Source organism: Ambystoma mexicanum, chromosome 7q (assembly GCF_040938575.1).
Source record: "Ambystoma mexicanum isolate Mex_15411 chromosome 7q, UKY_AmexF1_1, whole genome shotgun sequence".
NCBI lineage: Eukaryota > Metazoa > Chordata > Amphibia > Caudata > Ambystomatidae > Ambystoma > Ambystoma mexicanum.
The window spans coordinates 378,234,575-378,258,264 of record NC_090941.1 but is presented as its reverse complement, the minus strand read 5'-3'; positions in this window follow the sequence as shown (position 1 = coordinate 378,258,264).

Genomic DNA, 23,690 nt, shown 5'->3' with positions numbered 1-23,690 from the left:
AGTCTGCCCATGGTGGCAGGGGGGTGGGGGTGGTGGGAGACATGAGTGGGGGCCTGGTGGAGTCTGCCCATGGTGGCAGGGGGGTGGGGGTGGTGGGTGACATGAGTGGGGGCCTGGTGGAGGGTGACCCTGGTGGCAGGGGGGTGGGGGTGGTGGGAGACATGGGTGGGGGCCTGGTGGAGGCTGCCCCTGCACTGCTGGGGGGTGGGGGTGGTGGGAGACATGGGTGGGGGCCTGGTGGGGGCTGCCCCTGGTGGCTGGGGGGTGGGGGTGGTGGGAGACATGAGTGGGGGCCTGGTGGAGGATGCCCATGGTGGCAGGGGGGTGGGGGTGCAGGGGGACATGAGTGGGGGCCTGGTGGAGGATGCCCATGGTGGCAGGGGGGGGGGTGCAGGGGGACATGAGTGGGGGCGTGGGGGTGGTGGGAGACATGGGTGGGGGCCTGGTGGAGGCTGCCCCTGCACTGCTGGGGGGTGGGGGTGGTGGGAGACATGAGTGGGGGCCTGGTGGAGTCTGCCCATGGTGGCAGGGGGGTGGGGGTGGTGGGAGACATGAGTGGGGGCCTGGTGGAGTCTGCCCATGGTGGCAGGGGGGTGGGGGTGGTGAGAGACATGAGTGGGGGCCTGGTGGAGTCTGCCCATGATGGCAGGGGGGTGGGGGTGGTGGGAGACATGAGTGGGGGCCTGGTGGAGGGTGACCCTGGTGGCAGGGGGGTGGGGGTGGTGGGAGACATGGGTGGGGGCCTGGTGGAGGCTGCCCCTGCACTGCTGGGGGGTGGGGTTGGTGGGAGACATGAGTGGGGGCCTGGTGGGGGCTGCCCCTGGTGGCTGGGAGGTGGGGGTGGTGGGAGACATGAGTGGGGGCCTGGTGGAGGATGCCCATGGTGGCAGGGGGGTGGGGGTGCAGGGGGACATGAGTGGGGGCCTGGTGGAGGATGCCCATGGTGGCAGGGGGGTGGGGGTGCAGGGGGACATGAGTGGGGGCCTGCTGGAGGCTGCCCCTGCACTGCTGGGGTGTGGGGGTGGTGGGAGACATGAGTGGGGGCCTGGTGGAGGGTGACCCTGGTGGCAGGGGGGTGGGGGTGGTGGGAGACATGGGTGGGGGCCTGGTGGAGGCTGCCCCTGCACTGCTGGGGGGTGGTGGTGGGGGCCTGGTGGAGGGTGACCCTGGATGCTGGGGGGTGGGGGTGGTGGGAGACATGAGTGGGGGCCTGGTGGAGTCTGCCCATGGTGGCAGGGGGGTGGGGGTGGTGGGAGACATGAGTGGGGGCCTGGTGGAGGGTGACCCTGGTGGCAGGGGGGTGGAAGTGGTGGGAGATATGGGTGGGGGCCTGGTGGAGTCTGCCCATGGTGGCAGGGGGGTGGGGGTGGTGGGAGACATGAGTGGGGGCCTGGTGGAGGGTGACCCTGGTGGCAGGGGGGTGGGGGTCGTGGGAGACATGGGTGGGGGCCTGGTGGAGGCTGCCCCTGCACTGCTGGGGGGTGGGGGTGGTGGGAGACATGGGTGGGGGCCTGGTGGGGGCTGCCCCTGGTGGCTGGGGGGTGGGGGTGGTGGGAGACATGAGTGGGGGCCTGGTGGAGGATGCCCATGGTGGCAGGGGGGTGGGGGTGCAGGGGAACATGAGTGGGGGCCTGGTGGAGGATGCCCATGGTGGCAGGGGGGTGGGGGTGCAGGGGGACATGAGTGGGGGCCTGCTGGAGGCTGCCCCTGCACTGCTGGGGTGTGGGGGTGGTGGGAGACATGAGTGGGGGCCTGGTGTAGTCTGCCCATGGTGGCAGAAGGGTGGGGGTGGTGGGTGACATGAGTGGGGGACTGGTGGAGGCTGCCCCTGCACTGCTGGGGGGTGGGGGTGGTGGGAGACATGAGTGGGGGCCTGGTGGAGTCTGCCCATGGTGGCAGGGGGGTGGGGGTGGTGTGAGACATGAGTGGGGGCCTGGTGGAGGGTGACCCTGGTGGCAGGGGGGTGGGGGTGGTGGGAGACATGGGTGGGGGCGTGGTGGAGGCTGCCCCTGCACTGCTGGGGGGTGGGGGTGGTGGGAGACATGGGTGGGGGCCTGGTGGGGGCTGCCCCTGGTGGCTGGGGGGTGGGGGTGGTGGGAGACATGAGTGGGGGCCTGGTGGAGGATGCCCATGGTGGCAGGGGGGTGGGGGTGCAGGGGGACATGAGTGGGGGCCTGGTGGAGGATGCCCATGGTGGCAGGGGGTGGGGGTGCAGGGGGACATGAGTGGGGGCCTGCTGGAGGCTGCCCCTGCACTGCTGGGGTGTGGGGGTGGTGGGAGACATGAGTGGGGGCCTGGTGTAGTCTGCCCATGGTGGCAGGGGGGTGGGGGTGGTGGGTGACATGAGTGGGGGCCTGGTGGAGGCTGCCCCTGCACTGCTGGGGGGTGGGGGTGGTGGGAGACATGAGTGGGGGCCTGGTGGAGTCTGCCCATGGTGGCAGGGGGGTGGGGGTGGTGGGAGACATGAGTGGGGGCCTGGTGGCGGGTGACCCTGGTGGCAGGGGTGTGGGGGTGGTGGGAGACATGGGTGGGGGCCTGGTGTAGGCTGCCCCTGCACTGCTGGGGGGTGGGGGTGGTGGGAGACATGAGTGGGGGCCTGGTGGAGTCTGCCCATGGTGGCAGGGGGGTGGGGGTGGTGGGAGACATGAGTGGGGGCCTGGTGGAGGGTGACTCTGGATGCTGGGGGGTGGGGGTGGTGGGAGACATGAGTGGGGGCCTGGTGGAGTCTGCCCATGGTGGCAGGGGGGTGGGAGTGGTGGGAGACATGAGTGGGGGCCTGGTGGAGGCTGCCCCTGCACTGCTGGGGGTGGGGGTGGTGGGAGACATGAGTGGGGGCCTGGTGGAGGGTGACCCTGGATGCTGGGGGGTGGGGGTGGTGGGAGACATGAGTGGGGGCCTGGTGGAGTCTGCCCATGGTGTCAGGGGGGTGGGGGTGGTGGGAGACATGAGTGGGGGCCTGGTGGAGTCTGCCCATGGTGGCAGGGGGGTGGGGGTGGTGGGAGACATGAGTGGGGGCCTGGTGGAGTCTGCCCATGGTGGCAGGGGGGTGGGGGTGGTGGGAGACATGAGTGGGGGCCTGGTGGAGTCTGCCCATATTGTCAGGGGGGTGGGGGTGGTGGGAGACATGAGTGGGGGCCTGGTGGAGTCTGCCCATGGTGGCAGGGGGGTGGGGTGGTGGGACACATGAGTGGGGGCCTGGTGGAGGGTGACCCTGGTGGCAGGGGGGTGGGGGTGGTGGGAGACATGGGTGGGGGCCTGGTGGAGGCTGCCCCTGCACTGCTGGGGGGTGGGGGTGGTGGGAGACATGGGTGGGGGCCTGGTGGGGGCTGCCCCTGGTGGCTGGGGGGTGGGGGTGGTGGGAGACATGAGTGGGGGCCTGGTGGAGGATGCCCATGGTGGCAGGGGGGTGGGGGTGCAGGGGGACATGAGTGGGGGCCTGGTGGAGGATGCCCATGGTGGCAGGGGGGTGGGGGTGCAGGGGGACATGAGTGGGGGCCTGCTGGAGGCTGCCCCTTCACTGCTGGGGTGTGGGGGTGGTGGGAGACATGATTGGGGGCCGGGTGGAGGGTGACCCTGGTGGCAGGGGGGTGGGGGTGGTGGGAGACATGGGTGGGGGCCTGGTGGAGGCTGCCCCTGCACTGCTGGGGGGTGGGGGTGGTGGGAGACATGAGTGGGGGCCTGGTGTAGTCTGCCCATGGTGGCAGAAGGGTGGGGGTGGTGGGTGACATGAGTGGGGGACTGGTGGAGGCTGCCCCTGCACTGCTGGGGGGTGGGGGTGGTGGGAGACATGAGTGGGGGCCTGGTGGAGTCTGCCCATGGTGGCAGGGGGGTGGGGGTGGTGTGAGACATGAGTGGGGGCCTGGTGGAGGGTGACCCTGGTGGCAGGGGGGTGGGGGTGGTGGGAGACATGGGTGGGGGCGTGGTGGAGGCTGCCCCTGCACTGCTGGGGGGTGGGGGTGGTGGGAGACATGGGTGGGGGCCTGGTGGGGGCTGCCCCTGGTGGCTGGGGGGTGGGGGTGGTGGGAGACATGAGTGGGGGCCTGGTGGAGGATGCCCATGGTGGCAGGGGGGTGGGGGTGCAGGGGGACATGAGTGGGGGCCTGGTGGAGGATGCCCATGGTGGCAGGGGGTGGGGGTGCAGGGGGACATGAGTGGGGGCCTGCTGGAGGCTGCCCCTGCACTGCTGGGGTGTGGGGGTGGTGGGAGACATGAGTGGGGGCCTGGTGTAGTCTGCCCATGGTGGCAGGGGGGTGGGGGTGGTGGGTGACATGAGTGGGGGCCTGGTGGAGGCTGCCCCTGCACTGCTGGGGGGTGGGGGTGGTGGGAGACATGAGTGGGGGCCTGGTGGAGTCTGCCCATGGTGGCAGGGGGGTGGGGGTGGTGGGAGACATGAGTGGGGGCCTGGTGGCGGGTGACCCTGGTGGCAGGGGTGTGGGGGTGGTGGGAGACATGGGTGGGGGCCTGGTGTAGGCTGCCCCTGCACTGCTGGGGGGTGGGGGTGGTGGGAGACATGAGTGGGGGCCTGGTGGAGTCTGCCCATGGTGGCAGGGGGGTGGGGGTGGTGGGAGACATGAGTGGGGGCCTGGTGGAGGGTGACTCTGGATGCTGGGGGGTGGGGGTGGTGGGAGACATGAGTGGGGGCCTGGTGGAGTCTGCCCATGGTGGCAGGGGGGTGGGAGTGGTGGGAGACATGAGTGGGGGCCTGGTGGAGGCTGCCCCTGCACTGCTGGGGGTGGGGGTGGTGGGAGACATGAGTGGGGGCCTGGTGGAGGGTGACCCTGGATGCTGGGGGGTGGGGGTGGTGGGAGACATGAGTGGGGGCCTGGTGGAGTCTGCCCATGGTGTCAGGGGGGTGGGGGTGGTGGGAGACATGAGTGGGGGCCTGGTGGAGTCTGCCCATGGTGGCAGGGGGGTGGGGGTGGTGGGAGACATGAGTGGGGGCCTGGTGGAGTCTGCCCATGGTGGCAGGGGGGTGGGGGTGGTGGGAGACATGAGTGGGGGCCTGGTGGAGTCTGCCCATATTGTCAGGGGGGTGGGGGTGGTGGGAGACATGAGTGGGGGCCTGGTGGAGTCTGCCCATGGTGGCAGGGGGGTGGGGGTGGTGGGACACATGAGTGGGGGCCTGGTGGAGGGTGACCCTGGTGGCAGGGGGGTGGGGGTGGTGGGAGACATGGGTGGGGGCCTGGTGGAGGCTGCCCCTGCACTGCTGGGGGGTGGGGGTGGTGGGAGACATGGGTGGGGGCCTGGTGGGGGCTGCCCCTGGTGGCTGGGGGGTGGGGGTGGTGGGAGACATGAGTGGGGGCCTGGTGGAGGATGCCCATGGTGGCAGGGGGGTGGGGGTGCAGGGGGACATGAGTGGGGGCCTGGTGGAGGATGCCCATGGTGGCAGGGGGGTGGGGGTGCAGGGGGACATGAGTGGGGGCCTGCTGGAGGCTGCCCCTTCACTGCTGGGGTGTGGGGGTGGTGGGAGACATGAGTGGGGGCCGGGTGGAGGGTGACCCTGGTGGCAGGGGGGTGGGGGTGGTGGGAGACATGGGTGGGGGCCTGGTGGAGGCTGCCCCTGCACTGCTGGGGGGTGGGGGTGGTGGGAGACATGAGTGGGGGCCTGGTGGAGTCTGCCCATGGTGGCAGGGGGGTGGGGGTGGTGGGAGACATGAGTGGGGGCCTGGTGGAGTCTGCCCATGGTGGCAGGGGGGTGGGGGTGGTGGGAGACATGAGTGGGGGCCTGGTGGAGGGTGACCCTGGTGGCAGGGGGGTGGGGGTGGTGGGAGACATGGGTGGGGGCCTGGTGGAGGCTGCCCCTGCACTGCTGGGGGGTGGGGGTGGTGGGAGACATGAGTGGGGGCCTGGTGGGGGCTGCCCCTGGTGGCTGGGAGGTGGGGGTGGTGGGAGACATGAGTGGGGGCCTGGTGGAGGATGCCCATGGTGGCAGGGGGTGGGGGTGCAGGGGGACATGAGTGGGGGCCTGGTGGAGGATGCCCATGGTGGCAGGGGGGTGGGGGTGCAGGGGGACATGAGTGGGGGCCTGCTGGAGGCTGCCCCTGCACTGCTGGGGTGTGGGGGTGGTGGGAGACATGAGTGGGGGCCTGGTGGAGGGTGACCCTGGTGGCAGGGGGGTGGGGGTGGTGGGAGACATGGGTGGGGGCCTGGTGGAGGCTGCCCCTGCACTGCTGGGGGGTGGGGGTGGGGGTGGTGGGAGACATGAGGGGGGGCCTGGTGGAGTCTGCCCATGGTGGCAGGAGGGTGGGGGTGGTGGGAGACATGAGTGGGGGCCTGGTGGAGTCTGCCCATGGTGGCAGGGGGGTGGGGGTGGTGGGAGACATGAGTGGGGGCCTGGTGGAGGGTGACCCTGGTGGCAGGGGGGTGGGGGTGGTGGGAGACATGAGTGGGGGCCTGGTGGAGGGTGACCCTGGTGGCAGGGGGGTGGGGGTGGTGGGAGACATGAGTGGGGGCCTGGTGGAGTCTGCCCATGGTGGCAGGGGAGTGGGGGTGGTGGGAGACATGAGTGGGGGCCTGGTGGAGGGTGACCCTGGATGCCGGGGGGTGGGGTGGTGAGAGACATGGGTGGGGGCCTGGTGGGGGCTGCCCCTGGTGGCTGGGGGGTGGGGGTGGTGGGAGACATGAGTGGGGGCCTGGTGGAGGATGCCCATGGTGGCAGGGGGGTGGGGGTGGTGGGAGACATGAGTGGGGGCCTGGTGGAGTCTGCTCATGGTGGCAGGGGGGTGGGGGTGGTGGGAGACATGAGTGGGGGCCTGGTGGAGGCTGCCCCTGCACTGCTGGGGGGTGGGGGTGGTGGTAGACATGCATTGTTGATCATTACTGCAAGGTGACATGTGGGTTGGCTGGGGGGCATGCCCATGGTGGATGGGCTGCCTGCGGGACATGAGCAGGGGTGCAGGGTAGTCCCCCGTGGTGTGGGCTGCTTGCAGGGGCCGTGGAGGTTGTGGAGCGTACACCTGGGTGGACCGACACGGCCAATTCACGTGTAGTACTCCCCAGAACCCCTGAAATACACATTCCCTGCTGGTATCGCGTGTGCAACTTCCCGCACACCCCTGAAATACACGTACCCTGCTCGCACTGGGCCAATCGCGTGTGGAACTTCCCGCGCACCCCTCAAATACACGTACCCTGCTCGCACTGGGACTATCGCGTGTGGAACTTCCCGCGCACCCCTGAAATACACGTACCCTGCTCGCACTGGGCCAATCACGTGTGGAACTTCCCGCGCACCCCTGAAATACACGTACCCTGCTCGCACTGGGACTATCGCGTGTGGAACTTCCCGCGCAACCCTGAAATACACGTACCCTGCTCGCACTGGGCCAATCGCGTGTGGAACTTCCCACGCACCCCTGAAATGCACGTACCCTGCAGAAATCGCGTGTGGAACTTGCCGCGCACCCCTGAAATACACGTACCCTGCTGAAATCGCTTGTGCAACTTCCCGCGCACCCCTGAAATTCACGTACCCTGCTTGCACGGGACCAGTCGCGTGTGGAACTTCCCGCGCACCCCTGCAATACGCGTTCCCCGCTTGGCGTTTGCTGTTTGCCAGCCCGGTGAACTGGTCCAGGGTTAGCGCAGCCCTTTGCGATGATTTAGCGATTTGGATGGCTTTTCCTTGCGCGAGGGCGTTCTTGGGGGCGTTACTGGCGCTGCTGCAGGGTCGCTGCGATTCTCTGCGCCACGGCTGGTTTGGAAGCCTGAAATCCATGAATACGCTGTGCGCGGAAATCGGTTTTAGCGCACGTGACTGGTGCAGTCAATCTCACGCGGACACTCTGCGCCAGCCGCTTGCGACACTTTTCAGCGAAATTCTATGAATTACCCTGTAAATGGTGGGGTGTTTAGAGGACGGAGTATGTGTCATTTTTGTTCGCAAGGAAGGTAAAAATGAGCTATGAACACTCGCGGTGTACTTAATTGTTCGTAAATACACAAACTGGGGGTGTCCTCAGGACGCTGTCCGTATTGTAATCTGTCTAGTTGAATGTGTTCTAAGAACACTCGCAGTGTCCCGAAATGGTTGCAATTACACAAAATGGGGGTGTTCTGAGAACGTTGTTTGTATTGTTCGTTGTCAGGGTGAAAGTGTTTTAAGAGCTCTCCTTTTGTTCGCTAATAGTACAATTTCCTAGGGGCGTCAACCGACTTATTGTCCACTAAAGAAACGATAAATCCGGCTGGTGTGCGCCGACATTATGTGATAATCCTATGACTGGCACTATTGACCTGGCTGACTTGCTTTTGCGACACTAAATCATATCTCCCGCCCCTAAGCCTGATATTATCAAAGCATTCATATTCCCCGACTTTCTCCGTGACGTTACAGGGTGCGTAATGAAACGCGCCCAGTCGTCTCCAGTACTACGCGACTTTACACAGAACCCGGAAGACAACACACATTATGTCACAACACAGCGCGCCACAATTCAGAATATGAAACTGTGATTTAAAAGCAAAGAGCAAGATTGTAAATGTTGTAAAGTACATTTATTTGACATCAAATGTTTAGAGAATATTCAGCAATTTGCATTTGTCTTTGTTGTCTATCCGCAAAAGTTCATGTTGAGACACGCGATGTTCCTTTGCGGTACAGAGAGTGTTAGATCAGATTACAACTCAGTGCGCCACAATTCGGAATATGAAACTGTGGTTTAAAAGTAAACAGCAGGATTGTACATTTGGTAAAGTACATTTATTTCACATGAAATGTTTAGTGAATATTCAGCGATTTGCTATTGTCTCTGCTGTCGATCAGGAAACGTTTATTTGGAGCCACGCGTTGTTCCTTTGCGGTAGATAGGCTGTTGGTTTATGATAAAAGCAGTAAATGGTCGCTCTGATAATCGGAAGGTTGCTCCAACAACGAGCCATTAGACCACTCTATTGGTTGGTATGTTGTTTGTAGCCGCTAGTACTGCGTAAGGGCATATTGGTCCTTGGCGATTGTCCCATAAAATGGTGAGGGTCATGAAGTTGCTGCCAGTTGAAGACCCCATCCGCTGGAGTCTGTAAATCGTGACATAGACAAAATGGGGCCACGTACCTGTTTTAAAAAACATAAATTAGTCTCACCAGCCGATCTTCATTAAAAATCATCATTTTATTTGTTAGGGCGTGAAACTATTTGCTATCGAAGATAGTGCAACAGAGTATGTTAATAATAAAATAATAATATTTTCCCATTCATATAGCGCTAAGAACCGTGAGGTATGTAAGCGGTGCTTATTATTAACCACGGTGTGTGGTGCTCATTTATCGACCACGGAAGGATGAAAGGCTGAGTTTCGCCTTGCCGGGATTCAAACTTGCATTAGCAAGCTGTGCGCGGATGTCAAAGCGAGCGCTCTACTTGCTGTGCCACTTGACAGGCTACAGTGAAGTGGCACAGCGAGTAGAGCGCTTGACCGCCTATAGACCGGTTAAATTATTTCTATTAACCCACCCTGTGTCGTCTGCCTTTTTCAGAGCCCTCTAAATGACAGGGGATCAATTCGGCGGTGATAGTGCGCGGTAGAAAACATTATGCCACTTTCAACGAACAAGTTCAACTTCAGCGGTCTTTAATGCTACGCTATTGTAATTATATTTGGTATAAAGTAATCTAAAGGGTTACTTACAGTACAATTGCAATTTCCATTGTCTACGAGTGGTGCAGTCCCAAAATACGACTCTGCGTGTGCCAACGATCTTTCGTATAGTGATATAATATGTAAAAGTGGTTTTGTTTCAGAAATTTCATCTTTATCTTCTCTTACGTTTTAGCAACACTCCTTCAAGAGAAGTCTTTCATCACAATCTCTGTCTGTCAAGGTCAAAACACAATACAACCTTATAGTCTGCTTCGTGAGCCTCTCCGGGGCCCGAGAAAAAAATGGAAGCAGCTGACCTTCACTGTGAACGAGCATAAATTCTTACTTTGCAACATTCTGTGTAAAGCCATCTGTAAAAGTTGGTTTTTGCACGCCATGTTTGTATATTGTTTGCGTGATATTAAAAAAAGTTTGTTTAAAGGACGTTATGGTTAAGTTGCGCTATTAAAAAACTATGAAATTCAGTGAAAAAACTTTGTTAAAGGGACGTTATGGCTCAAAGTAAAACCGAAAAACTCCTGAAATTCGCCAGTTATGGTAACATAAGGAACCATAACTCGCGCCACCGTGCCCTGCTAACACTTGTGGAAACAGAAAAATTGATATGAAGCCGGGAAGCCCAAAAGGAAACACACCAACGCAGGTTACAAAGGACATACAAAGCGCTTTATTCAAAGATACAACAATTACCAAAAGTCAATTGACATACGGATAGCTATTCGGCCCTCACAGTAACAGAACGAACCATCAACGGTAGTTTGCCGTGTTAGTGTGAGAGAGCGAACATTGGGATACTCGGGTTTTTATACTTTTTTTCCAGCTCTGACCAACCCCTCTCGCGGGTTAACCATTCTCAGAACCAGACCTAGGGTTCGTTGCCAGGTCAATCCCATAATGTATGCATTTGATCAGTTCTGCTGATACAGTTGTTCATTTACACATAGGTCAGGGATAGGACAAGGTGTCAGTTCGCGACCCCAACAAGTGGCCTGCGGGCATATTATTTATTCATGTGTGCGGAGGTCACAATGGCCAGAATCCCACTTGAAATGTCATTCGGCCTCCATTTTGTTGTTCAGGGTGAGTTCCATACTATAAGAGAAACTAAAATGGCGGCTAAATCCAAGATGGCGATTTACACAATACATTAAGGTCAAGACCTTGCCGCGGAATCTATGTACACAATGTTTTTAGACAACTTGGCGTAGGCCAATATACATTCAAACAATGCGATAGGAAGTACAATATTATTTCGATTTCCACAGACCCTCCTTTTGGCCTATGCCAAGTGCTAAACATCATCCCGAATACTTTTGAAAATAACTCCATGTATTATCATCCATAGATTCCGCATCATTGTCTGAAATGTCTATAGCCATAAGGTCGTTCATAAGAACCTCTTGTAACATGAATTCTTTAGATGCTGTATCTGAGGTATATATTTTATGCCCTATTGCGCTCACTGCTTGAGCACAACACCCCCCTATCATTCCACACATACTTGGGAGGCATTGAAAACAGCAACAAAGGAATAACAGGATCCCTAAAATAACCAAAATAACGGAAAGCACCTTCCAACCCCAAGATCGCAAAGAATCCCAAAACCAAGTACTAAGGTTCCAGTCTCCTACAGGGATATGGACTTCAGAACTGAGAGTATGTAAGTTCTGAATTGCTTTAAAAATTGTTGGCGAGGAGTCTGGTGCGAAAACACAACAAGCGGACCCCACTAATTTGCATACTCCACCTCGTTCTGCCAAAATGACATCTAATGCCATCCGATTTTGAAGTGCTACCAATCTTATTGCCTTTTGCTCTAAGGTCATATTGTAGAGTATGTCCGTGGTCCGGTTGATCGTTCTCTCCAGTACCCTTGCTAATCCCCTAATATTCTCAGAGTTTGCTATTTGTCCCCAAAAGGGCACAACTGATTTCGCTATGTCCCCCAATATTTGCCCAGGGGTATCTCCGTTGTCGTCTCGCCGCGGGTGAGCCTTAGAAATCTCTAATGTACTTGCTACAAATACCCCGGGTAACAATATTCCTAAATAACAGGTTTCCTGCCAATCCTTGGGCAACCAGGGAAATGCTAAACTACCACAAACAAAATAAACAGGCCCCCCTACATACAGAGGCCTGTTTTCCCCAGTCAAATTTACAATGTTTTTGCAAGCTTCAAAATCTCCCATTGGCCTAGTGCCGTTTCTCTGTACACAGAAGGGAACTGAGTCAGGACTATGATTTACAGAATAAGGAGGAGGTACAGCGTCCTTATTGCCTATCGGAGCCATTTTAAAGGAGATCAGAGTTTGAAAAGAAAGAGATAGTTTGTCAGACGGCCTAATAGAAGCGACGTTAGGCTTACTTCTATTTGCGAAAAGCGAGCATCCCAGGGGAGTCAATTCACATTTCTCAAAATCATTTAAATTAGTTCCATCAAAGTTCCCTGAGATGCTATCATTCCATCGGCCAAAGAATAGTGCTCTAAGAGAGGCATAGCAAGCAGTTGTTAAAGGTAGAGGATGTATATACCATCCCAGTCCCTCGTTCCCATGTTGCGGTAAATGAGTACAAATCCAACAATTACTCTTATTAAAAATGGCATGAGTAGCATTCATTACTATCATCAGAGTGTTATTATAATACTTTTGTCTATGTTGGGAGTCTCTAGGGGACAGAGTGTGAAGGTGTACAGAGGGATTCAAAACAGTTGGTACGATCTTGGTCGGCAATAAAGGTTTCAAAGGATAGATTTCTTCGAAATACCAAAGTCCTACAGCAGCAGTTGCAAAAATAACAATAATCATTATCAAAACACAACAGTACGTTTTCGGGGCCCAGGCACATTGTTCATTGTTCGATTTGGTCACCCCCTTATCTAAAAGTCAAGTGTGGGGAGCAGCGGTGAAGGTGGCAGGCATCGTAGTTTCTCGATCGACGGCCCCAATGTTCGTTGCTGGCGACACTACGGTCGCGTGATTTCTTAGTCCTTCCCAACCCTAGCCAGCAGAATCCCTTTTTTGCTCAACAAAACTTTCTCATAACAAGACAATTTTCCAATCACTTCCTTTTCCAGATGCACGACACTTGTGCCGTAGTTCTATTTCCATGGTCGAAGGTTGTTCCTGATGGTACCCAAAATTGTGTGGTCCGGAAGCAAAGTATCGTCACTTCCTGAGGGAAGCGACGTGTCGATGGCGACGGAAGTCGCAGAGCTCGAAACAGTGTTTTCCGGAAGTGATTTTTCAAAACAGTGCGGAGACGAAATGAACTGTTCCCCAAGCTCCTCAGGCTCAGAGAACTTCTCCGACGCACTCACAGCACAGTTTGCTACTCCAGGATCAGAGACTGTAGCATCAGCGAGGGGTTCTGCTTCTTCTGTAGCTTGTGGCGTCGGGTGAGGAAGTTTCTTGACGTGCGTCGCGTGAATCCAGTTCTTCTTTCCAGCCACCTGCACTGATGTCCTGGTGACCAATAATACCTGATGGGGTCCCCGCCAGCGAGGCGCGAGACAGGTAGACCTCACGTAGGCCTTCACGAGGACCCAACTTCCAGGCTGTATATCGTGTCCTGGGCCCGTGAACCGTACAGGTAAAGCAGCATGCACCTGGTGGTAGATGAAATACAGGTTTTTAGTTAACTGGTTACAGTAGTCTACAAGCAACACATTTTCCACCTCCCTCAGGGCTTTAGGTTTTGGGAGACCCCAAATGTTAGCAGGTCTCCCCATTACTACTTCAAATGGAGAAAGCCCAGTTCTAGTCTGAGGTGTGGTACGCATAGCTAATAACACAATAGGCAAAGCATCTGGCCATTTTAGTTTGGTATCAGCACATGTTTTTGCAAGTTTATTCTTTAAAATACCGTTGTGTCTTTCTACCAACCCAGCACTTTGAGGATGCCTAGCTGAATGAAATCATTTCTCAATACCTAGGGCTGCACATATTTGAAAAATTACTGCTGCGGTAAAGTGAGGACCATTGTCCGACCAGATTATCCTCGGGAGCCCAAATCGAGGAAATAATTCTTTTACCATAATCTTTGCAGTGGTCATGGCGGTAGCATCTTTGACGGGGAAAGCCTCGACCCAATTACTGAAGGCACAAATAATTACACGAACATATTTTAGATTATTACATCGCTCCATTTCAATAAAATCAAAATGGATAACCTCAAAGGGGACAGAAGGGGGCCCAAAACTTCCCCTTGGAGTCACTGTCCCCTTACCCACATTGTGCTGTAGGCAGATCATAAAGTTCTGGACATGCCTCTTTGCAGTGTCCAGAATCTTGTCATTCACCCAGACCTGTTCTAACATTCTCGTGATCTGCTGGGCACACACATGCGTAGGACCGTTTGCCATTGTAACCATTGCCAATACATAAGAATCAGGGAGCAACCATTTCCCTTCGGATGTATCCACCCAACACCCTTTGTCATCCAGTTTCCCCATTCCTTCAGCCCACTTTCTAGATTCTTCCATCGTGGCATCAGTCTGAATATCTCGCACAGACCCAATACCTTCATCCATTATGCAAACATCTCTCATTTCCCTCGAGGCATACATGTCCGTGCTAAGGTCTGTGGCCGTTTGTCTGGCTATCAAATCCGCAAAAGCGTTCCCTTTGTCCACATCATCTATGACCTTGCGATGTGCTGCACATTTCATGATCGCTAACCGTTTAGGGAGTGAGAGTGCCGAAAGTAATTGCACTATCAAGGGGCCATGCTGAATCTTGGTCCCATGTGAGGTCAGGAACCCTCTTTCCGACCAAAGCTTTCCGAAGTTGTGAGCCACCCCAAATGCGTACTGGCTATCAGTATATATATTTACTCTATGCCCTTGGGAAAGTTCACAAGCTCGGGTCAACGCTATAATCTCTGCGGCCTGCGCGGAGTTATGCGAAATTCTCTTAGTTTCGACAACTTTGCTCAATGTAGTAACTGCATAAGCAGCTGTAGATGTACCATTCGAAAGTTTGAAGCAGGAGCCATTGCAAAACAGCTCCCCTTCTGCATTATCCAAAGGAGTATCTGTGAGATCTATCCTGCCCTTCGTTCTTGTTCGGTGGTATACAGGCAGTCATGAAATTCTTCGTCACTGCAAACAGTGTTTTGCGGAAAAGGTAAGAGTTCAGCCGGATTAAGAACACAACACCTCTTAATTTGAATATGAGGGGCAAACAGAATTAGTTCATACCTCGTTAACCGTGCAGAGGTGAGGTGTTGCGTTTGGGTTTTATTCAATAGAATATCAACAGAGTGAGGTACCATCAAAATCAAATCATGGCCTAGGACCATTCCCTCACTCTGTTTTACAGACGCGGCAGCAGCAGCGACAGCGCGCAAACATCTTGGCAAAGCGCATGCGACAGGATCAAGGGCGGAGGAGTAGTAGCCGCACGGCCTATTCTTCCCTCCGTGTTCCTGTGGTAACACAGCCAAAGCACATCCATCACATTCATGCACAAACAACACAAAGGCCTTGTCATAATTTGGAGTACCCAGAACCGGTGCCGAACATAGCGCGGTTTTGAAAAGCTCAAATGATCGTTGATGTTCCGATTCCCATGGCAGTGGCAGAGAAATGCCCTTCTTCCTCAAAGCCAACATCGGTTTTACCACTAGTGCGAAATTCGGGATGCACAACCTACAGTAGGAAGCCATACCTATCAGGGCTCTGACTTCCTTCTGTGTATTTGGAACAGACATGCCAGAAATGTGTTTTATTCTTTCAGGTGTCAATCTTCTCCCCTCCTTTGACAGGAGGTAGCCTAGATAGGCAACCTCCTGAAAACAATATTGAAATTTTTTAAGCGAAGCTTTGTGACCATTTTTAGCTAGATGAACAAGCAACAGTATAGTGCCTTCTTTACAGGCATTCTCAGAATCTGCAGCCAAAAGCAAATCGTCAACATATTGAAGCAGCGTGCAAGTAGGTGGCAATTGAAGGGTGTCGAGCTGCTCTTTCAAGGCTCTACTATAAATACTAGGACTTTCAGTATACCCTTGAGGTGCCCTTGTAAATGTAAATGAGCGTCCCCCCAAGGTGAATGGAAACAGATATCTGCTTTCTTTATGTATAGGGATACTAAATAAGGCGTTTTTCAGATCCACAACGCTGAAGTGCGTAGCCGTAGCAGGGATCATTGTTAATATCGTCGTCACATCAGGCACAATTGGAAATTGTGGGGCGACCACTTGGTTAATAGCACGAAGATCCATTATAAACCGGTATGGAATTGCATTGTCGCCTTTCTTATATACGGGTAAGATCGGACTGTTGCACAAACTACCTGTAATCTCTTCGATCACCCCACGATGTACAAAATCGGAGACAATGCATTTCAAAGCACGTTCGCCTTCGACTGATATTTTATACTGCGGGATGCGTGGCAGTTTCACCCCATGTTTCAGGACTATTTTAACGGGCTCAATCTGTAACAGTCCGACATCATTGTCGTCCACCGCCCACAAACGTTCCGGGACAATGCTAAACTCGGGAGGTAAAGGTCGAATCAAGAACTGAGAATTAGGAAGTTGCTGTAGTGAAATCGTTAGCCGTACTCCATCCAAAGAACAATGAATTACTGCATTCAATTTCTTTAGCAAATTCAACCCCAGCAGATTCTCTCCACAGTTCGAAGTGAGAAGAAAGGGACAATGGTCCGTAAAGGGACCCAAAGAAACGGATACCGGCACAGAAACCGGACAGACAGTTGGTACACCAGAAAACCATACGGAAACATTTGTTTGCCCTGACAGTGGGATGTTTGGAACCCGAGAATGATCAATGGAGCACTTCTGTGCTCCAGTGTCAATCAAAAACTGGTGTTTCCTATTCCCCACTAAAAATTCAACGTAGGGGCCTTTTTGATTAACGGGAATAGGCAAAGGTTCCAACCCCTGCTTTGGGCAATCCTAATAAAACGGAGCCTCGTCAGAAGGAAGCTCTTCAGAAAGGTAGGCAGCAGAAGGGTGATCAAATATGTTTCTCGAGTCCATACTCGAGGTCTGATTTTCCCGTGAAAAAGGTTGCTGAGAATCTTGTAAAAGATGACCTCTGTCAGGGCCCCCTGCTCCAGGGCGGCCCCTAGGTCGTCTACCCATACCCCCAAACGCACTGTTTGACCTCTGGCGAAGGACAGGGCACTGTGCTCGCCAATGACCTTCCTGGCGGCAATAAGCAAATTGATTAATATTCACAGTACTCAGAGGAGCATTTCCTTTTGGAACGTACTGACCTCTAGTTTGTGTCGTACCTCCTCTGGGGCTTCTAACAATTTGCTGCAATAATACTTTGGTTTTCAAATCTCCCTTTCTCTTTTCAATTTTCTCCTTTTCATTATTAACACGGTTCTCATAATACTGAGCCATGTGCAAAACCTCAGATTGAGATTTTGCCTGCCAAGCGCTCTCTGAGGACATAATTTGTGACTGGATGTCAGATAACAATCCACGTACAAATTTGTCCACGAACAACCTCTTTCCCGACTCTGTACCTAAATCCTGTCCACTGAAGTCAGAAAATACCTGCTCGAATCTATTAAAAAATTTGGTGGCGCCTTCAGTTTTCCCTTGGACACAGGCCGTAAGCTTGTCCCAAATAATCCTTTTCTCTGGAATTATAGTTTTTAGTTTAGCGACAATCCTATCAGGTAAAGTAAGTATTACCTGTGGCGGTTTCTCACCAGCTGGTCTTTCTCCATCAATTCTAATCATATTTGCCCACGTATCTCCCAACCCCGGCAAATAGTCTATTGTCCGAACCTGTTTCCATACATCTACGGGCAGGAGTACAGGGAATAACAAGTCAATGGCCCTCATTACGACCCTGGCGGATTTTTTCCGCCATCCGCGGACTTTACGGCCATGGCGCAAAGTCCCTTTACGCCATGGCGGATGGCGGACTTACCGCCCCATTCCGAGGTTGGCGGGGCGGTAAGTCCCCATTGACCCATTTACCCTTCCCCATTCCCATTTCGGCCCCATAGGGCTCAATGGGAGTGGGGAAGGCGTTAATTACGCCACCGTACACTACGGTGGCGTAATTAACACCGAGGTCCCATAGCGCCATGGATTTTTACGCCCGCAAAAAGCGGGCGGAAAAGTGACCATGGCGCTCTGGGAACTCGTAGTTGGCGGTAAGGGGTCGGCGCAGCTAACGCTGGCGTAAACCCCTTACCGCCAGGGTCGTAATGAGGGCCAATGTCACTCAAGGTGAACACAGAGGACTGTAAAACGGACTCTATTTCTTTGTAAATCCCCGTCGGGTTTTTCCTAATATCGGGAACTGATTGTCTAATTGTGTTCAATTCCTGTCGTGAAAACGGGACGTGAACAAATTGCGATACATAATGTGCAGGGATATCGACAGCAGGGGCACCAGTCCCAGCGTTGGTGGGGATCTCAACTTTTGGGACAAAGGTCGGAGGAACCTCTCTCATAGGCAACTGAGATATAGGTACCTCCGCCCGCTTACTAAGCAATAGAGCCAGGTCGAGCGCTAAGGCAGCTGTAGAAGTGTCGGGCGAAAAAGCCCTTTTACAAATCCCCAATAATTCTATGGGGCAACTAACCCTCTTCCTTACACATTCCTCTTGCAGGTGCTGTACCATCACCTGAATTACCTTTCTTTGCATTTCTACTGTATACTGACTATACGTGTCATACACTTCGTCTGGTGGTATCGATGAATCCAAGATCCATCGAACCGCATCTTTGGTACAAATTCGTACTTCCTCAGGTGCCGCTCTTCGGCACGGAAGGAACCGTTTCTGTACATATATTCTATCGTCCTCATCATCCTCATCTCGTGATTTTTCAAAGTCTTTCCTAAACTCAAACAATTTTTCAACATGTCCATATACTTTCTGCTCTGTGTCCCTCGAAAGTGCCAAAGCGTTCAGATCTCTCACCCCTTGTGGAAGATCCGAATTTTGTAATCTACCCCACATCACACACAAATGAGTCCCCAAACCTTCGATAAAAACATTTTTCTCGGGAAAACTATTCAAATTAGACAATGTAGAAAAAACATTAGCTTGATCACCTTTCTCCATGCAATGCTTAGCCCATGCAAACAATTCCTGTTTCTTATCTGCAGAAACAGTACTACGAGTCACAATCTTTGACCCTGCACCTGGATCGACTTCAATCAATACGGGGCCACTCGGGAGCGGAGGTATAGGTAAATTTAACAAAGGTGCAACTATCGGTGCAGGGTGAAGGGGCGGTGCGATAGGCGGAGGAACAACAACCAAAGGACTAGGAACAATAGGCTGTACAGGGGGAACAGAAATAACAACAGGCGCGACAACAGGAATAGGCAGAGCGCCCAAAATAGGAGCATACGGAGGTGGCGCTGAGGCATCGGGCCTGCGTTCATTTAATAACTTCTCAATAAATTCTTCATAAACATGGAAATCTTTAGAGGGGTACATTTTTTGGACTCTGAGTGAAAAGGCTCTATCCATATTTTTAACTAATTCTGACCGCTTTTCTTTATCATATAATAATGCTTTTTCAGCGTTTGTTTTATGACGACGTGCATGTTTATCCCTACTTTTAAGCTGCTGCAATGCTTCTTGCTTCCATTTTTGTAACACATCAAACGCCGCTGGTCTAGCCTTTTTCTTTAACAAGATCGATTCTAAGTATTCAATACGGGGGATCTCAAAACTACAGTTGATTGGCCACTGAAATTCGGAGGCATGTCTGGTCTGTCTGTGCCAAATATCATTAAATACGATACTTCCAATGCCATACTTACAGTACATAGTACACGCCGGCGACCCCTCCTGTGGTGCCGGACGGCTAAATTCCAAAGATTGTCGATCGCTGCGGAACAGAGCCCTAAAACAGCTAGACAATTTCCCAGGCATTTCACAAAAAATTGGTGTTACCTGGTCCAATAATTGTGTCTGCAGATACAATACGCCAAATTCAAAGTGTCAGGGTTAAATTAAGAGCCGGGTCACGACTGCACCTGACCAAACCTAAGGAGGACCGTACAGTTTACCAAGAACTTACCTAACGAATTTTACCTTGTGTTTGGTGGTTTCGGCAAATCTGCCCGCCTCAAAATTGGACCCTCGTCAAGATGCCGTGTCAGACCACACGACTATCGTCCAAGGATCGGATCGTGCAGCGCTGCCGAGGTATCACGTCTCGATCGGTCGGGCCCGCAGAATCACACCGTCCGATCCCGGTTCGATGGTCTGCGTCAACCTTCAATGATCCGGCATCAATCTTGAGGGTCCCTATTCGGGCGCCAACTGTGGAAACAGAAAAATTGATATGAGGCCGGGAAGCCCAAAAGGAAACACACCAACACAGGTTACAAAGGACATACAAAGCGCTTTATTCAAACGTACAACAATTACCAAAAGTCAATTGACATACGGATAGCTATTCGGCCCTCAGAGTAACAGAATGAACCATCAACGGTAGTTCGCCGTGTTAGTGTGAGAGAGCGAACATTGGGATACTCGGGTTTTTATACTTTTTTTCCAGCTCTGGCCAACCCCTCTCGCGGGTTAACCATTCTCAGAACCAGACCTAGGGTTTGTTGCCAGGTCAATCCCATAATGTATGCATTTGATCAGTTCTGCTGATACAGTTGTTCATTTACACATAGGTCAGGGATAGGACAAGGTGTCAGTTCGCGACCCCAACAAGTGGCCTGCGGGCATATTATTTATTCATGTGTGCGGAGGTCACAACGGCCAGAATCCCACTCAAAATGTCATTCGGCCTCCATTTTGTTGTTCAGGGTGACTTCCATACAAGAGAACCTAAAATGGCGGCTAAATCCAAGATGGCGATTTACACAATTCATTAAGGTCAAGACCTTGCCGCGGAATTTATGTACACAATGTTTTTAGACAACTTGGCGTAGGCCAACATACATTCAAACAATGCGATAGGAGGTACAATATTATTTCGATTTCCACACACTAACACCCAGGACATCAAAGATGACATCACAAATGTCATTGATGACATAACTGATGACATCACATGGCTGGCTCTCCCTTTTTATCCTTTACTGACATATCGAAGCCAAATAGTTTTCTTCAGTAACAGTCAGGAAGTAAAAATTGAAAAGGTACTATATTTGTAGACTTAGGGTCTTGTCACATCATATGAAACATGTACATAGCGGAAGATACAGGCTTGAAAGAGAGCAATCCTTTCTGTCCATGAAGATAATCATTATGGTTATCAGCACTTTCGCATAGTTTTATTTTTATTACTCTACCTTCCCTCTATATGCTCATATTTGTATACATTATACTCACTCTCCATAGAGTGAATGTGAAAAATATTTTGGTCGCGCATACAGCCCAAACCGCTGGACGGATTTCCACCAAATTTGAACCAGGAGCAGCGGCTTGGTCCCGAAAGCGTGCTTTTGCAAATTTGGTGAAAATACGTCCAGTAGTTTTTTTTAAAATGACCAAAAAGTAGGTAAAAAAAAATTAGTGATATCTGTGTTCGGTTTGCGGATACACTTCCCTGTTCGCTCCGCGGAAAGTGTCCTGATTGGCCAATCGTCTTGCGTGATGTTCGCGGACATGCAAAGTGTTCGCTGATTGGACGGCGTGGAGCGTGAAGCGCGTCAGATTTTTCGGTAGCGCCCGCCATATTGGATTCGCGGACGTCCCCGGACAGCGCGGTGAAACTTTGTTCAAAATGTGTATTTTGTAGAGTGTGTTGGTGTGTAGGAGTGTTTGGGGAGGGTGGGAGTGTATGAGATAGGATGAAAGTTGTGTTTTTTATGTGTTAGATGTTCTTTTTGTGTTCGATTTGTTTGCGGCCATCACGGGTGTTCTGAAATGTTCTAAATAAACTGACTAGGGGGTGTTCTAAGGAGTCAATATGTGTCCATTTTGTTCGCAATCAAAGTGAAACTGTTCTAAGAACACTCGCGGTGTCCGGGGAGTGTTCGTAGGTGGTGTCCTGAGGACGCTGTCCGTATTGTTCTCTGTGAAGTTGAATGTGTTCTAAGAACACGCGCGGTGTCCTGAAATGTTCGCAAATAAACAAAATGCGGGTGTTCTGAAGACGTTTTTGAGAACACTCCCGGTGTCCTGAAATGTCTGTAGGGGTTGTTCTGAGGACGCTGTCCGTATTGTTCTCTGTCAAGTTGAATGTGTCCTAAGAACACTCGCGGTGTCCTGAAATGTTCGCAAATAAACAAAATGGGGGTGTTCTGAAGACGCTTCTAAGAACACTCGCGGTGTCCGGGAGTGTTCGTAGGGGGTGTCTTGAGGACGCTGTCCGTATTGTTTTCTGTCAAGTTGAATGTGTCCTAAGAACACTCGCGGTGTACTGAAATGTTCGCAAATAAACAAGATGGTGGTGTTCTGAAGACGCTTCTAAGAACACTCGCAGTGTCTGGGGAATGTTCGTAGGGGGGGTCCTGAGGACGCTGTCCGTATTGTTCTCTGTCAAGTTGAATGTATCCTAAGAACAATCGCGGTGTCCTGAAATGTTCGCAAATAAACAAAATGGGGGTGTTCTGAAGACGCTTCTAAGAACACTCGCGGTGTCCGGGGAGTGCTCGAAGGGGGTGTCCTGAGGACGCTGTCCGTATTGTTCTTTGTCAAGTTGAATGTGTCCTAAGAACACTCGCGGTGTCCTGAAATGTTCGCAAATAAACAAGATGGTGGTGTTCTGAAGACGCTTCTAAGAACACTCCCGTTGTCAGGGGAGTGTTCGTAGGGGGAGTCCTGAGGACGCTGTCCGTATTGTTCTTTGTCAAGTTGAATGTGTCCTAAGAACACTCGCGGTGTCCTGAAATGTTTGCAAATAAACAAGATGGTGGTGTTCTGAAGACGCTTCTAAGAACACTCCCGGTGTCCTGGAATGTTCGTAAGGGGTGTCCTTAGGACGCTGTCCGTATTGTTCGTTGTTAAGTTGAAAGTGTTGTAAGAACTATCGCGTTGTTCTGAAATGTTCGTAGGGGGTGTCCTGAAAATGGTGTCCGTATTGTTCGCTGGCAAGTTCAAAGTGTTCTAAGAACACTCACATTGTTCACGGACATTAAAAGTTTCCCATAGATCATAGTTCAAATGTTTGACTCTATGGATGTGATATGCTGCGGTGGTTGTTGCCAGGGCATAGAGTCTTGGGTGCATGGCCATTTGGCCATGCACCCAAGATTGTATGCCCTGGCAACAACCACCGCAGCATATCACATTCATATTTGCTTATAACTTTGGGTGAAAAACAAATGTATAAGGAACAAAGGTATTAGATACTATGGATGTGATATGCTGCTATGGTTGTCTTTATTATTGTATACTTACTGTTTGGTCTAGTAATGGGAGTCCATGTTTTTCTTCTTCATTTCTGTGATAAAAGAAAATAGCATGTTAGTATTAGTATTTTGTAATGACTTATTACATTGTATAAGCAATATACTTTAATTTTTTTTCGACCCTCATATTTAGTAGAGTACAAATCAGAGTACTGTGCAATTTGCTCAGTTTCTGTATTTGTTGCTAAAATCATTTGGTCTGTGGGAGAAAAAAAAATCCATGTTGGATTAAAAAAAAAACCTTTTTCTGTTATGCTACAGTTTATTTGTTTGTTTGTTTTCAGTGTTCACTTGTTGTTTCTGGCTAATGCTTTATACTTTGATTTGTTGTATTTTTTTTGGAGCAGTAACAGATTCTTCATTTGTTTTGATATTATAAAATTTTGGAGCAGTTAGATACCAATTGGCGTATTCTAACCGTCTATTTTATTAATATATTTTAGTGGTTTTGATTTACCTATTTGGATATTGTTAAATTTTGGGACAGTTAGATACCAATTGGCGTATTCTAACTGTGTACTTTTTGGCCTAATTTAGTGGTATTCATTTATCTGATTAGTTGTTGCAGAATCTTTGAGCTGTTAGATAGCTTTTGAAGTATTCTAACAGTTTATATTATTTTAACACAAATGTATAATTTTGGCACAGTTGGATACCAATTGGCGTATTCTAACTGTATTTTTTGGTCTAATTTAGTGGTATTCATTTATCTGATTAGTTGTTGTGGAATCTTTGAGCAGTTAGATAGCTTTTGGAGTATTCTA